Source organism: Bombus vancouverensis, chromosome 18 (genome assembly GCF_051014615.1).
Source record: "Bombus vancouverensis nearcticus chromosome 18, iyBomVanc1_principal, whole genome shotgun sequence".
Classification (NCBI taxonomy): Eukaryota; Metazoa; Arthropoda; class Insecta; order Hymenoptera; family Apidae; genus Bombus; species Bombus vancouverensis.
The window spans coordinates 5,330,276-5,347,617 of record NC_134928.1 but is presented as its reverse complement, the minus strand read 5'-3'; the positions used below and the strand labels follow the sequence as shown (position 1 = coordinate 5,347,617).

Sequence of the window (17,342 nt, the reverse complement as noted above, 5' to 3'; positions counted from 1 at the left end):
TCGAACTTAGTGGCGTGTTAAAGGGAACGCTAGGGCCCCTGTAGGTTGATTTCCCCCCAGTAACGGGAATGACGACCGATTAATTGCGATCAATCATACAGAAAATATAACGAATTGATTATAAAAATAGTATGCTAATAAATAATTGATATTGTTTTACGAAAAGAATAACTGTTAGCATTTTATGCAAGCGTTGGATGAAAAAGGCCGACATTGTTTGACCGATATGTATCTTATTAAGCCGACTCTCACACCTTTTCCTGTTTCGCTTGCGCTGTCTTCTCTAAGTAATTCACTACTGTACAAAACTCTACTGTAATTCATCGCCAAGGAGACACGATTTTCGAACAACTATGAAGACAATACGTGTATGTGACTTTACGTATAAATGTTCGTGAAGATGAACGATGTGCATACGTCCACCTAAATGTATGAAATTTTACTCAGGTGGCTACACCTTTTAGGCCAAACGGTGTTCCATTGAATTCATAGTGAAAACGGGTTGTAGAAAAAACAGCTGGACGTCTCTGTTTCGAAGAAAAGTTGTGCCATTGTAGATTTTGGACTCGTGCTTGAAAGATTATCTCATCAGGTTATTTATATCACATAACTTGTGCTGTTTGGTTGGTTGGTTGGTTGGTTGGTTGGTAGACAAGTAATATGAACTTTATGCGCATAACTAATTTATGGTGTTACTGGTTTATTTAATCAACTATGTTATATCCGTTGTTTTCTATGATATCCGTTGCGTTATCATAGAAAGAGACTGGATTTGATTAGGAAAAGAAAACCAAGCTGTTTATGTTTCTTCCATCCAAAATCTTTTACAACGACCAGAACGTACAGCAATTAGTATGGTTTCACCTTCTTTGTCTTTTTAACGTGAAAGTAAATATTCACTTAAACCACGAATGACATAATGGATTAGACGTATGTAATGAATATTCGGTATCGAGTTTGCTATATGTTAACAAATTTATTACATCGTCATCCGTGGAATAAAAATTGGAATAAATATAAATAGCCGTTTTGTGCAAACGGCGGCCATAGAGTGTGGAAAGTAAAAACTACTGCAGGAATCAGTGTAATAGATGCATAGATAATTGGTGCGTTAAATCTATTGTGCAGTTCATGAATTATAGCGCACAGTACTAGTGTATAATGTACATGAAATTACACTTACGTGCTAGACAACAATTTATAAGTAGTACGTGATTCAGCAATAGTCTATTGACTTTCAAACAAGCGTACTTGAATGTATAACGAATAACCACGACATTGACATACGCTGTAATACTAAAAGTATATTTTTAACACGATGTACATGACCATAAATTATTAAGAAAAGTAGGAAGAATTGGAAAAAATTAAAAAAAGCCAACACCACACGGAGTTCCCAAGCGGTCACCCATCTAAGTACTATCCGTGCCCTACGTTGCTTAACTTTCGTGATCGGACGAGAACGAGTGCACTCAACGTGGTATGAGAGTTGGCTGAAGTGAGTAATTTTGTTACTTTCTCTTAATATTCAGGAAAAAAGAAGTGGTCAGTTGACTGTAGACCTCCGAGCAGGACGGACCTCTCAGTACGCGCGTCAAAGTAGACAAACATTCATTAAAGTAGAAGGAACAAGTGACAAAAAGTGAAAAATATTGCATTGACATCATCTCTATAAATACAAATAAGAATAAAAATAAAATAAAATAAAATAAGACAAAATAAAATTGTATAAAAAGATAGAAGTTACCGATAATGAAGCCAAAAGCAACGAAACGGAACCCACCGTGGACCCGATAAAAAAAGCCATCAAGAGAAAAATAATCACACAAAAAACGGCCAACAAAATCAAGAATAATTTAAGACTTTCCGCTCAAAAGACGCGGAAACTCAACCCACAACCAAACCTGGTTGCCAGGACGAAAAGACTAGTAAACATCCTAGGAAACACAGTTGTAGATTATCACTCCAGCCAAGAAGAAAAGGCTAAAGAAATGAAAAACATGAAGCCCGTAAGAGCAACCTCGCCTCCAGCAATCATAACAAAAAACAGATTCAGTATACTACAATCTGAACCAGAGCCTCATCCACAACCGGGACCATCAAACTACTCTACTTCGAGCTCAACGCTAGAACAAATAAAAAAGAAAAACGAAACATTACGAGGCAAAATAGGAAAACACAGTCCCACCATACCACCAAAACAATCAACACTGCAGGGGCGACAGACCCCATCGTACAACCCAGGAGGCCCAGCGCCACCAGCATCGCCAAGGGGGGACCGAGCACCGGACGGACGCCCCACCAGATACACCGCAGAGGGGCGTACGATCGCCCCATTCACTACAAGGGATAACAAACCGCCGCCTATCAACATAACGCTACAAGACCCAAAGGACACGGTAACGCTCATAGAGAAAGTAGCGGGCATCAATCAGTTCCATATTAAAAGAATACACTCAGGTAAACATGCACTCTACCTCCGAAACCTACCCGATTTCCACAAAGCAAAACAAATACTCCTCTCAGCTAACACAACCTTTTACACGTACACACCCAAAACAGAGAAACACCATACATACTTGTTAAAAGGTTTAGACAATAGTTACACCGAAACAGAAATACTCACAGACCTACAAGCCTTGCAAATAGACGACGTAAAATTCACAAAAGTCACACGATTCACGACAAAAAGATCAAGGGAGAACAATATATTGCTCCCAATTTACATAATATAAGTATCCCCCGACAGTGATATAAGTAACTTGTTAAAAGTTAACCAGTCGAGTTCAAACTTTCCGACTGTCCCCCGACTAGTATAAATAAACAAACGAAATGACGACCGAGAGAGTTCTGCGATCGCAGCATAAGCATACAGACGCATCATACGTGTATACGGAGTTTGTTGACACGCGCGTATTTATTTCGTAAGACTTATTATACCTGGACTTGTGCTTTGTGTCGAATTAATAACTGTAATAAATTGCTTGGTGGGCTCTCAATGCAAAGCAACGAGTAGCCGCCTGCCTTGAAAAAGCATTCGATATAGTAAGAATTTTAGGCCTTATATACAAAATATGTACTTCTTTGGGCAATAAACGTTATAATTAAAATTAAAAAAGCACTCGTTTTCGTCTGATCACGAAAGTTAAGCACGCAACGCTAGGCACGGATGGTACTTAGATGGTTGACCGCTTGGGAACTCCGTGTTGTATTGGTTTTTTTATTTTTCCAATTTTTTTTTTGTTTGCTTTTCTTAATAATCTATCTTTAATAATCTATCTTTAATAATCTATAATATAAGCATCGAAAAAAAGAAATGTTTTAGTACTACGCGACTATTACCATACATTATATCATTCTCATATTTACATACATCTTTTTTTTTAATATTCTTTTTTCCTGAATTTTTTTTTTTAAGATGTTTATTAAACCCAAGATACAATTTTAAATACATGTTGGTATTCACAATAAACGGTGAATTTATGTAATGATATCTTAGGCAAAGGTGCCGATACGCAACGGTACTACGTAGCCATGCTGTAATATGTGTCGACGCTTTACATTTTTCGTGTTGAATATATCTTTTGGTTTAAGCCGCTGGAGGGGCGGAGCTTCTATGTGATTTTGTTTTTATTTGTTTTTCCTGTCCTGAAAACTGGGTCGCAAGACAGGACGCTTCGGTAGTATATTTTTGGGCGCTGTGAAATTTTGGGGAGGGGTGGGATGAGGGGGAGGGGGAGGGGGATGTTAAATAAATAAGTTTCTTTTAAAAGAAGGAGAATTGTGAAAATTACAGTGTTTGCACCTGTGTTGTGCGGGGGCGGAATTGAGTTTTATCGGTTTAATAGATTTTCTTTCTTATTTTATTATGGGTTCAGTATCCACCAATATTTTTTTGAATTTTTTCTATGTTTGTCTTTGGTGTCTTTCAGGGGGAGGGCCATGTTGTATCTCCATCTAGTGTCTGCGGTCTGACCGTCTAGGTTTTCTTCGTAAAGTATAGTTTGGGTCCCTATTTTTCTCTTTATATGATAAATTATCGGGATGTTATTTTGGTCTTGTAGGTATTTTTTTCCGTCAAGGTATGGGATCAGTTCGCTGTGGAGTGCCGAAGCGTGCAGACGTGTCTCTAGTGCCCAGCGTAGTCCGAAAACAACACGTGTCGCCCAACCGTCGAAAGTGAACACAGCTAAGTGTCCCTTACCCTTTAGGGAGAAGAAAATCCCACGCACCTAACCCCAACCCGAATACTAGCCTCACAGCCTCACGACTAGTTGTTCATTCCGAATTAACTAGCTCGATGATGGCCCAACAACCGCGACCAGGCTCTCCGGAGCGGACTCGCAGCTACCCCGAGCTACCCCCCCCCCGTGGCAGAAGTGTAGCAGAACTCTCCGCACTAACGACGCTAATACTACAAAGAAAAGGAAAATAGAAACAGCAACGCAAATAAACAGACACAACAGATTCGCCGTATTGGAATCCTCAAACGACGCCATGGAAATCGTAGAACCGCCACCAAACCAACTCTCACAGAGAATCCCCCCTCCCCCACCAATATTTGTGGACGACGTCATTGACATACAGACAATGACCAGGTCCCTAGAGAGAGATATCAGCAAGGAGGAATATAACCTCAAGATAAGCAACAATAGAGTAAAAATACTGCCGACGAACCCAGAAGCTTACAGAAAACTCACCAAGACACTCAGGACCCTGAACGCCAACTTCCACACCTACCAACTCAAACAGGAAAGGCCTTTCCGGGTGGTCCTACGAAACATACACCACTCAGCAGACATAGACGAACTCAAATACGAACTCTCAAAACTCGGCCACGAAGTCATCAACGTAAGTAATATAAGGCATAGAGTCTCGAAAGACCCGTTATCCTTATTTTTCATAGATATAAAACAAAAGCCAAACAATAAGGAAATCTACAATATCAGTCGCCTAATGAACGCAATAGTAAAATTCGAACCACCGCTTGTGAAAAAAGAAATAGTGCAATGCAAAAGGTGCCAAAGGTACGGTCATACGCAGAAATACTGCAACCATACTTTCCGCTGCGTTAAATGCGCAGGCACTCACTCCACTGACCAGTGCGCCAAATCACCGGAAACTCCAGCGAAATGCATCCACTGCCAAGGGGACCACCCCGCCAACTACAAAGGCTGCCCAGCATATAAAACACTATACACGAACAGGTACCCTAAGCTCAGAGCAAAAGAGGTATCCAACCAAACACCCAGCCCGCCGAAATTCACGACTACCCCAACCCCCTCAACCAACCAAGCACCCAGTCCTACCAAATTCATCTCCACCTCAACCTCCTATGCCCAAGCAGTACAAGGCATCCAAAATAACCCGAACAGCCAAAGGAACCTTCCCCAAAACAGTGACCCCAACCCACCTAACACAGACAACTCCTCAAGGCTTGAAAAGCTAATAGAGAAACAATCAGAGCAAATAAATCACTTGCTATCGCTACTAACACTCATCGTGGAAAAATTAGCACGCCCCGACTCAAAATAAAACCAAGGCGCATAGCACTCTGGAACGCCAACGGTCTAGCGCAACACAAACTTGAACTAGAACTCTTCTTAAAACACCAGCAAATCGACGTAATGCTCGTATCGGAAACCCACTTCACCGACAAGAGCTACCTGAAAATAAATGGTTACGAATTCTACCATACCCAACACCCCAGCGGAAAGGCCCACGGTGGCACCGGAATAATAATCAAAGCAAGTATTAAGCACTACGAACTTCCATCATTCCAGAAAGACTACCTACAAGCAACAAACGTAGCAATAGAAGACTGTCATGGCTCAATCACCACCTCAGCAGTATACTGCCCTCCCAGACACTCCATCGCCAAAGAAGACTTTGATAACTTCCTGGACACCCTGGGCAATAGATTCATAGTTGGAGGAGACTATAACGCCAAGCATATTCAATGGGGCAGCAGACTGGTTACAGCAAGAGGCAAAAACCTCTTAAACAGCATAATAAACAACAACCTCAACTACCTCACCACATACGAACCCACATACTGGCCCACTGACACCAACAAAATACCCGACATTCTCGACTTCTTCATAACTAAAAATATCCCATCAAGACACGTCCAGATCAACTCCTCGGCTGATCTCTCCTCTGATCATTCTCCCGTGATAGCAACAGTCAGCTCAACAATCATCGAGAATACACCTAATGCTCCATTCACAACCAACACACCAACTGGCAGCTCTTCAGAGAAGTCTTTACACACTCAACCTCAGCCTTCACCCCACTAAAAACAAAGGAAGATATCGAAGCAGCCACGGAATACTTAAACACGAGCATAATAAACGCAATCCGCCTCTCCACACCGACAAAGCCATCTAACAGCAAACAAGAATATCCCCAATACATACTAAAAAAAATAGCAGAAAAACGTAGACTAAGAAGAGTATGGCAGACCCATAGAACACCGGAGGACAAACGCAAACTTAACAACGCAACTAGGAAGCTATCCAGAACCTTAAAAATCTATAAAAACGACTGCTTCCATAAATACCTCGCCAGCTTATCCCCCACAGCCGACGCCAACTACTCACTATGGAAGGCCTCCAGGAAACTCACACGCCCCCCACAAATAATCCCACCGATCCGCCGCCCGCAAGGTGGATGGGCGTGAAGCCCTACAGAAAAAGCCGACCTGTTCGCTAAACACTTGTCAAAAGTATTCAAACCCCATTCCCCCAAAGCCGCCGCGGACGTTACCGAATACCTGCACACCCCCTTCCAAATGTCCCCTCCTATCGAACCCTTCTCCTCTGCAGAGACTATAGAAACAATCAGTCGCCTAAACCCCAAGAAAGCAGCAGGACACGACCTAATAAGCAATAAAGCAATCAAGGAACTTCCCACAAAAGGGATAACACTCATCACATCGATTTTTAATGCTATCCTTCGCCTGGAACACTATCCTAAGGCCTGGAAAATCTCATTGATTACCCTCATCCCTAAACCCGGTAAACCGATACACGAAACCTGCTCCTATCGCCCAATCAGTCTTTTACCTACCCTGTCCAAACTATTCGAGAAGATGCTCACGAACCGACTCCTTCCAATCCTAGAGAACTTGAAAACACTCCCAGATCACCAATTCGGCTTCCGAAAACATCATTCTACAGTAGAGCAAATCCACCGCTTAACTCATACGATCAGCCAAACACTCGAAAAGAAAAAATATTGCTCAGCGGTTTTCCTAGACATCCAACAGGCATTCGACAAAGTATGGCATGAAGGGCTACTATACAAGATTAAAAAGATCCTACCTCACCCCTACTACTCCATCCTAAAATCTTACCTAACCAATAGACAATTCATGGTTAAATGCCTAGACGCCACTTCCGCAACATTCCCAATAGAAGCCGGCATACCCCAAGGTAGTGTCCTCGGACCCCTACTGTACTCCATCTACACTGCCGACCTACCTATATCAAACGATATAACAATAGCGACATTTGCAGACGACACAGCGCTATTAGCTACCCACGCAGACCCGGTAATAGCCTCATCCACTCTCCAGCGAAGCCTCGACTCCATGGAAAAGTGGTTTCACAAATGGGGCTTCAAAGTCAACGAAAAGAAATCCTCACATGTAACCTTCACGCTCCGAAAACAAACCTGCCCCCAGGTCACCATCAACAATGCAACAATCCCTAGCAGGGACACAGTCCGATACCTGGGCATGACCCTGGACAGGAGACTAACGTGGAAGACACACATCTCAGATAAAACGAAGCAACTAAAGGACAAACTAAAAAAACTCTATTGGCTCACGGGCCGACGCTCCAAACTAAACATAGAGAATAAAATTACCCTCTACAAGACCGTAATAAAACCTGTCTGGACCTACGGAATCCAACTATGGGGAACAGCAAGTAACTCCAACATTGAAATACTCCAACGCTTTCAATCGAAAACGCTAAGATCCCTAATTGACGCACCTTGGTATGTAACCAATGAAACAATACACCGCGACCTCAAGATACCCACCGTCAAAGAGGAAATAGCAAAATATAGCGACAGATATAACAAAAGAATCAACAAACACCGAAACCCCCTAATCACTGGACTACTCGATACGACGGACCAGATTCGCAGGCTGAAGAGGCACTACCCGCTAGACCTAAACGTTAGATTCTCTTAATTATCCAAATTAAGCATTTGCACTTACTTATAATACTTATAAATTATACCTATCTATAATAAGTATTAACTTATTATAAATAATCAGCCATGTCACTGCGCCACGCCAGAAAAATTACTGAAAATTCTCAACGCGAGAATTGATTGTAATTTCAACAAATAAATAAATAAAAAAAAAAAAAAAAAAAAATGTTGGTATTCACAATAAACGGTGAATTTATGTAATGATATCTTAGGCAAAGGTGCCGATATGCAACGGTACGACGTAGCCATGCTATAATATGTGTCGGCGCTTTACATTTTTCGTGTTTAATATAATTTTTTGGTTTAAGCTGCTGGAGGAGCGGAGCTTCTATGTGATTTTGTTTTTATTTGTTTTTACTGTCCTGAAAACTGGGTCGCAAGACAGGACGCTTCGGTAGTATATTTTTGGGCGCTGTGAAATTTTGGGGAGGGGTGGGATGAGGGAGAGGGGGAGGGGGATGTTAAATAGGTTTCTTTTAAAAGAAAGAGAATTACAATAATTACAATGTTTGCACCTGTGTTGTACGGGGGCAGAATTGAGTTTTATAGGTTTAATGGATTTTCTCTCTTATTTTATTATGGATTCAGTATCCACCAATATTTTTTTGTATTTTTTCTATGTTTGTCTTTAGTGTCTTTCAGAGGGAGGGCCATGTTGTATCTCCATCTAGCGTCTGCGGTCTGTCTGTTTATGTTTTCTTCGTAAAGTATAGTTTTGATCCCTATTTTTCTTTTTATGTGATAAATTATTGGAATATTATTTTGGTCCTGGAGGTAGTTTTTTTCTTCAAGATATAGGAAAGCTTCTGGCGGGATGTAGCCTGTTGTCAGAGTGTTTTTGTAATATGTGTCATTTGGAAATAAGCAGCTGAAGATTAAACTATTTTCTTTTATCTTTGCCGCTTGCGCGAAGTGGTTTCGTATTAGCTTTAGGATGTGACAGTCTATGCGGTGAACGTTGGCTAGGTCGTATATTATTTTGTTTTTTACGTATTTTTTGAATCCGCTGTGTTCGGATCTGTAAGTGCTCAAGCAAGCCCTGATGCATTTTCTTTCGAATATGCGAATTTTTTCCATTTGGGAGGCTGATATGTTGTACCAGATTGGGCAGCCGTAGGTTATGATCGGTCTGATTAGTGCTTGATAGCATAGAATTTTTACTTTGCTGTCGAGATGTTTGGAGTGGAATAGTTTTTTCATTTTCCAAAATGCTTTATTGGCCTTGGTAAGTTGAATTTCGGTGTGCTGCTTGTAGTTTAATTTGTAATCTATGTTTACCCCTAAGTATTTTACGCAATTTTTGTGTGGTATGAGGGCCCCTTTGTCTGTTTTTTCTCTTATCTGAAATTTTTTGCAGTGTTCTCTTTCTATTGGGCCGATTTCACTTGACTTGGGCCTAAACAGTATGGTTTCGCATTTACTTATGTTGATTTTTAGTTTCCATGCGTGGTAATAGTCGTTTATTTTCTCAAAGAGTTCTTGGAGTTCCGTTTTTATAGTTTTGGTTTTGCGGCCTGTTACGTAGATGATTAGGTCGTCTGCGAAGGCTATGGAGCGTTTATGGGTGGATGTATTGAGCTCAAAGAGGTTTAGTAAGTCGCTGTTGTAAATACTGAAAAGTAACGGGGAATTTACTGTACCTTGTTGTAGACCGTTTTTTATGGAGAATTCTTTGCTTGATGAGTGTGAACCTTCTGTCATTGCGAATGTTCTGTTTGTGATCATGTCCCAGACTATTTTAATCAGGTGTTTAGGGAACTTTTTTTTGATCAATTTGTATATGAGACCTGGGATCCAGACTGTGTCGAAAGCTTTTTCGAGGTCTATTAAGCAGGCGGCTACTCGTTGTTTTGCGTTTAGGGCCCAGCAGATGTCCGATGTAAGTTTGTTTATTGCGTGAATTGTGGAGTGTTTGTGCCTGAAACCAAATTGATTTTCTGGGATTATGTCATTTTTTGTGCAGACGGAGGTTAGGGGGTTGTTTATGATTATTTCAAATACTTTGCTTATGTTGGGGAGGAGACTTATGGGTCGTAGATTTGCGGGTGGTGAGCCGTCTTTATCTTTTTTTGTAATAGCTATCAGTTTGGCTTTTTTCCATTTTCTGGGGAAATATGTGTTGTTTAGTGCATTGTTGAAGAGTACTGTGTAGTACCATTTTATTTTGTTCAGTAGGCGCTTGAGTAAAATGTTTGGGATGCCATCGAAGCCGGAGGATTTTTTGTTGTTTAGTTTGGAGAAGATTGTGTTTAGTTGATTGTAATTTGTGAAGTAGTTTATTTCTGGATCTGGTTGTTTGGGATTGTCTGCGGTGTTTTCGTTTGAGAATGTGCGGACTGTTTTGTTTAGCGTTTTGTCTTGTTCCATTTCATTTTTGAGTTTATTTGTTTCGGCGATGATAATTCTGTTTAGTTGTTCTCGGCCCATGTGTTCGTTTTGCGTATGTATTTTGGAAAAGTGGGTGCCGATGATGTCTAGTTTTTCTATTGTTTTAGGTATTATGAAGTTACCCTCGGTGTCTTTGATGGTGTTGTATATCGTTATACCTGCTTCTTGGATGAGGGAGGCATTTTCTGGGGGCCATTTGAGAGGTGGGATGGGGTTTTGTTCTTTTGCTCTAAAGATTTGATTTATTTGTGGGAACATGTTTGCTGAGTCGTTTTTGGAGATGTTTTTTATTTTGTTTGTCCAGTAATGGTTTATAGAATTTGCGAATTCTTGTTTCAATTGCGCTTTTATTCTGTGTAGTAGGTACTTTAGGAATTCTAATTCTTCTCTTTTGTCGTAAGAATAGTTAAATTTTATATTGTTTATTTTGGAGAGTATGTAGCTTTTATCTCGGTGTAGATCTTTTATTTTATTGTTGATATAGGGCTCGCATGAATTTTTTTGTTTTATGATTGGCACGGATTTTTGGAGAGCGATTTGTGTATGTTCTTCTATTTCGTCTATGAATGAGTCGATTTGTCTATTTGTTAGGTTGACGTTGTTGTCGATCTTTAGGTCGCAGTTTTGTTCGAGTGTGTTTTGGAACTTTTTCCAGTCTGTCTTTTTGTAGTTGTACCTGGGTGTCTCGGTCTGAGTTTCGAGTGTTAGGAAGTCAGATGTATTTTTGTTTATGTGAAATACTAGGGCGTTATGGTCACTGTCATAGGCTAAGGTATTGAGAGTGTTATTTGGACGTAGGTTTTGGAATTTTAGTCGCGCATCTGCTAGGCATATGTCCAGGTATGAGCCTCCTTTTGGGTAAGAGGGTAGCTCGGAGCTGTATAAATTTGTTTTGTAGTGGATGCTTTTATTGTCTAGCCAGTTTCTAATGAAGTTGCCTCTCGTGTTGTTTATTTCGTTTTTCCAGCTTGTATGTTTTGCGTTAAGGTCCCCTGCTATTATATAGTAGTTTTCCGGTTTGTTGAGCTGTAAGAGTTCGAAAAGATTATTGAATTCGTAGTTAAATTCTTTCTGGTTTCCGTAGGTTGCGTAGGCTGCAGTGATGAATAAATTTTCCTTATTGCTTATTTTTATTTTTATTATCGTTGTTTCTAAGGTTTTGAAACTTGTTATTTTGTCAATTAGAATTGTTTTGTATTTTATAGGGTTTTTTTATGAGGATCGCTGTTCCTCCTCCTTGGCTGGCGTTCGGTCTGTCGTGTCTTATCATGGAGTAGTTTTTGAAGTGTACATTGTATCTTTTGTTTAGTTTTGTTTCTGAGATGAGTACCATATCGGGGGCTTCTTTATTTATTAGGGTTAGCATACTGTATCTTTTTTGGTTTGAAATTAAAGAGTTAGCATTTATTGTAATTATTTTCAGATGCTTTAGGTTAAATTTACGTGTTTTTTGCTGTAATTGTTGGTTTAGTGGATTTTGGTTATTCGTCATCTGTACTATTGAAAGTGCTGAAGATGGCGTCGAACCTTTCTTCGTGCGTTGATAGTGTATTTTTTATTTCATTAATTGCATTTGTTGTTCTTTTAACGCTTGGAGAATAGCTTTTTTAAAGTCTTCGATAACGTTTATAATGTTTAGATGGGGGGAGTTATCGATTGTAATTGAGCTTTGGCTTGAGCGCGGATCTAAGTTTGTTAATTGTGATGTGTTTTCGATTATTTGATTTAATTTTGTTTGTTGTTTCACTACGTCAGAGAACTTTAGTTCTGGGACGTATTTACGGCGTATTTGGGCAATTCGTTTTATCTTTGTTTCTTTGTCTTTCTTGATTTTATCGGCTAGCTTTTTACGAAGCTCTACGAGTTTGGGGCAACATTTGTATGACGCGGGGTGTCCGTAGTTTTTGCAGTTAACGCAGAATATTTTGTCTTTGGTTACTGTGTTTTCTCTTTTTATTTTGCAGTCGCCTGGACCATGGGGCTCAGTGCATCTAACACAGCGGTAGTTTAGGTTACAGTTTTGTGCTGTGTGACCTAATCGCTGGCATTTGTGGCATTGAGTTATATCATCATTTTTTAAAATTATTTTTTCCCATTTTATTCTGAAGTAGTTAAAATGGTTAACTTTTAACAAGTTACTTATATCACTGTCGGGGGATACTTGTATTATGTAAATTGGGAGCAATATATTGTTCTCCCTTGATCTTTTTGTCGTGAATCGTGTGACTTTTGTGAATTTTACGTCGTCTATTTGCAAGGCTTGTAGGTCTGTGAGTATTTCTGTTTCGGTGTAACTATTGTCTAAACCTTTTAACAAGTATGTATGGTGTTTCTCTGTTTTGGGTGTGTACGTGTAAAAGGTTGTGTTAGCTGAGAGGAGTATTTGTTTTGCTTTGTGGAAATCGGGTAGGTTTCGGAGGTAGAGTGCATGTTTACCTGAGTGTATTCTTTTAATATGGAACTGATTGATGCCCGCTACTTTCTCTATGAGCGTTACCGTGTCCTTTGGGTCTTGTAGCGTTATGTTGATAGGCGGCGGTTTGTTATCCCTTGTAGTGAATGGGGCGATCGTACGCCCCTCTGCGGTGTATCTGGTGGGGCGTCCGTCCGGTGCTCGGTCCCCCCTTGGCGATGCTGGTGGCGCTGGGCCTCCTGGGTTGTACGATGGGGTCTGTCGCCCCTGCAGTGTTGATTGTTTTGGTGGTATGGTGGGACTGTGTTTTCCTATTTTGCCTCGTAATGTTTCGTTTTTCTTTTTTATTTGTTCTAGCGTTGAGCTCGAAGTAGAGTAGTTTGATGGTCCCGGTTGTGGATGAGGCTCTGGTTCAGATTGTAGTATACTGAATCTGTTTTTTGTTATGATTGCTGGAGGCGAGGTTGCTCTTACGGGCTTCATGTTTTTCATTTCTTTAGCCTTTTCTTCTTGGCTGGAGTGATAATCTACAACTGTGTTTCCTAGGATGTTTACTAGTCTTTTCGTCCTGGCAACCAGGTTTGGTTGTGGGTTGAGTTTCCGCGTCTTTTGAGCGGAAAGTCTTAAATTATTCTTGATTTTGTTGGCCGTTTTTTGTGTGATTATTTTTCTCTTGATGGCTTTTTTTATCGGGTCCACGGTGGGTTCCGTTTCGTTGCTTTTGGCTTCATTATCGGTAACTTCTATCTTTTTATACAATTTTATTTTGTCTTATTTTATTTTATTTTATTTTTATTCTTATTTGTATTTATAGAGATGATGTCAATGCAATATTTTTCACTTTTTGTCACTTGTTCCTTCTACTTTAATGAATGTTTGTCTACTTTGACGCGCGTACTGAGAGGTCCGTCCTGCTCGGAGGTCTACAGTCAACTGACCACTTCTTTTTTCCTGAATATTAAGAGAAAGTAACAAAATTACTCACTTCAGCCAACTCTCATACCACGTTGAGTGCACTCGTTCTCGTCAGTCGACTGTTGACCACCGAGCGGGACGGACCCCTCGGAGCGCGCGTCGGAGTAGACTAACATCCACTAAAGTAGAAAGATCAAGTGACAAAATAGTGACAAAATAGTGAAAAATACTGCATCGTCATCACCTCCATAAATACAAATAAGAACAAAAAGAAAATAAAATAAGATAAGACAAAATAAAATTGTATAAAAAGATAGAAGTTACCGATAATGAAGCCAAAAGCAACGAAACGGAACCCACCGTGGACCCAATAAAAAAAGCCATTAAGAGAAAAATAATCACACAAAAAACGGCCAACAAAATCAAGAATAATTTAAGACTTTCCGCTCAAAAGACGCGGAAACTCAACCCACAACCAAACCTGGTTGCCAGGACGAAAAGACTAGTAAACATCCTAGGAAACACAGTTGTAGATTATCACTCCAGCCAAGAAGAAAAGGCCAAAGAAATGAAAAACATGAAGCCCGTAAGAGCAACCTCGCCTCCAGCAATCATAACAAAAAACAGATTCAGTATACTAGAATCTGAACCAGAGCCTCATCCACAACCGGGACCATCAAACTACTCTACTTCGAGCTCAACGCTAGAACAAATAAAAAAGAAAAACGAAACATTAAGAGGCAAAATAGGAAAACACAGTCCCACCATACCACCAAAACAATCAACACTGCAGGGGCGACAGACCCCATCGCACAACCCAGGAGGCCCAGCGCCACCAGCATCGCCAAGGGGGGACCGAGCACCGGACGGACGCCCCACCGGATGCTCCGCGGAGGAACGCACGAGCACCCCACCCACCACAAAAGACAACAGGCCACCACCCATAAACATACTCCTACAAGACCCCAAGGACACGGTAACGCTCATAGAGAAAGTAGCGGGCATCAATCAGTTCCATATTAAAAGAATACACGCAGGTAAACATGCACTCTACCTCCGAAACCTACCCGATTTCCACAAAGCAAAACAAATACTCCTCTCAGCTAACACAACCTTTTACACGTACACACCCAAAACAGAGAAACACCATACATACTTGTTAAAAGGCTTAGACAATAGCTACACCGAAACAGAAATACTCACAGACCTACAAGCCTTGCAAATAGACGACGTAAAATTCACAAAAGTCACACGATTCACGACAAAAAGATCAAGGGAGAACAATATATTGCTCCCAATCTACATAATACAGCTATCCCCCAACAGTAATACAAGCAACCTACTAAAAATAAACTACTTTAACTACTACAAGATAAAATGGGAAAAAATAATAAAAAAAAAGGATGACATAACTCAGTGCCACAAATGCCAGCGAATAGGCCACACAGCGCAAAACTGCAACCTAAACTACCGCTGTGTTAAATGCAGTGAGCCCCATGGCCCAGACGACTGCACAATAAAAAAGGAAAACGCAGTAACCAAAGACAAAATATTCTGCGTCAACTGCAAAAACTATGGACACCCCGCGTCATACAAAGGTTGCCCCAAACTCGTAGAGCTCCGTAAAAAGGTAGCAGATAAAATAAAAAAAGACAAAGAAGCAAAGACACAACGAATTGCCCAAATAAGCCGCAAATACGTCCCAGAACTAAAGTTCTCTGACGTAGTGAAGCAGCAAACAACACTAAATCAAACAACCAAAATCTCCCCACAATCAGCAAACTTAGATCCGCGCTCAAGCCAAAGCCCAATCACAATCGATAACTCCCCCCATCTAAACATTATAAACGTTATCGAAGACTTTAAAAAAGGTATCCTCCAAGCGTTAAAAGAACAACAAATGCAACTAAACGAAATAAAAAACACTCTATTAACACACGAAGAAAGGATCGACGCCATCTTCAGCACTTTCACTAGTACAGACGACGAATAACCAAAACACGCCAAACCAACCATCACAGCAAAAGACAAATAAATTTAACCTAAAACATCTGAAAATAATCGCAATAAATGCTAACTCTCTAATTTCAAACCAAAAAAGATACAGTATGCTAACCCTATTAAATAAAGAAGCCCCCGATATAGTACTCATCTCAGAAACAAAGCTAAACAAAAGACACAATGTACACTTCAAAAACTACTCCATGATAAGACACGACAGACCGAACGCCAGTCAAGGAGGAGGAACAGCGATCCTCATAAAAAACCCTATAAAATACAAAACGATCCTAATTGATAAAATAACACGTTTCAGAACCTTAGAAACAACGATCATAAAAATAAAAATAAGCAATAAGGAAAATTTATTCATCACTGCAGCCTACGCAACCTACGGAAACCAGAAAGAATTTAACTACGAATTCAATAACCTTTTCGAACTCTTGCAGCTCAACAAACCGGAAAACTACTATATAATAGCAGGAGACCTTAACGCAAAACACACAAGCTGGAAAAACGAAATAAACAACACGAGAGGCAACTTCATTAGAAACTGGCTAGACAATAAAAGCATCCACTTCAAAACAAACTTGTACAGCTCCGAGCTACCCTCTTACCCAAAAGGAGGCTCATACCTGGACATATGCCTAGCAGATGCGCGACTAAAATTCCAAAACCTACGTCCAAACAATACCCTAAAAACCTTAGCCTATGACAGTGACCATAACGCCCTAGTATTTCAAATTAACAAAAACACATCTGACTTCCTAACTCTCGAAACCCAGACCGAGACACCCAGGTACAACTACAAAAAGACAGACTGGAAAAAGTTCCAAAACATACTCGAACAAAACTGCGACCTAGAGATCTACAACAACGTCAACCTAACAAACAGACAAATCGACTCATTCCTAGACGAAATAGAAAAACACACACAAATCGCCCTCCAAAAATCCGTGCCAATCATAAAACAAAAAAATTCATGCGAGCCCTATATAAACAATAAAATAAAAGATCTACAGCGAGATAAAAGCTACATACTGTCCAAAATAAACAATATAAAATTTAACTATTCTTACGACAAAAGAGAAGAATTAGAATTCCTAAAGTTCCTACTACACAGAATAAAAGCGCAACTGAAACAAGAATTCGCAATTTCTATAAACCATTACTGGACAAACAAAATAAAAAACATCTCCAAAAACGACTCAGCAAACATGTTCCCACAAATAAATCAAATCTTTAGAGCAAAAGAACAAAACCCCATCCCACCTCTCAAATTGCCCCCAGAAAATGCCTCCCTCATCCAAGAAGCAGGCATAACGATACACAACACCATCAAAGACACCGAGGGTAACTTCATAATAACTAAAACAACAGAAAAACTAGACATTATCGGCAC

General features: G+C 40.2%; 1 non-coding gene across 1 annotated transcript; it reads right to left on the bottom strand.

Moving 5' to 3' along the window:
* Positions 1-1,375: 1,375 nt before the first annotated feature.
* Positions 1,376-1,494, bottom strand: LOC117165345 (5S ribosomal RNA). The gene has a single exon (XR_004465899.1). It is a non-coding gene; the product is annotated as a 5S ribosomal RNA (ribosomal RNA).
* Positions 1,495-17,342: the final 15,848 nt, after the last annotated feature.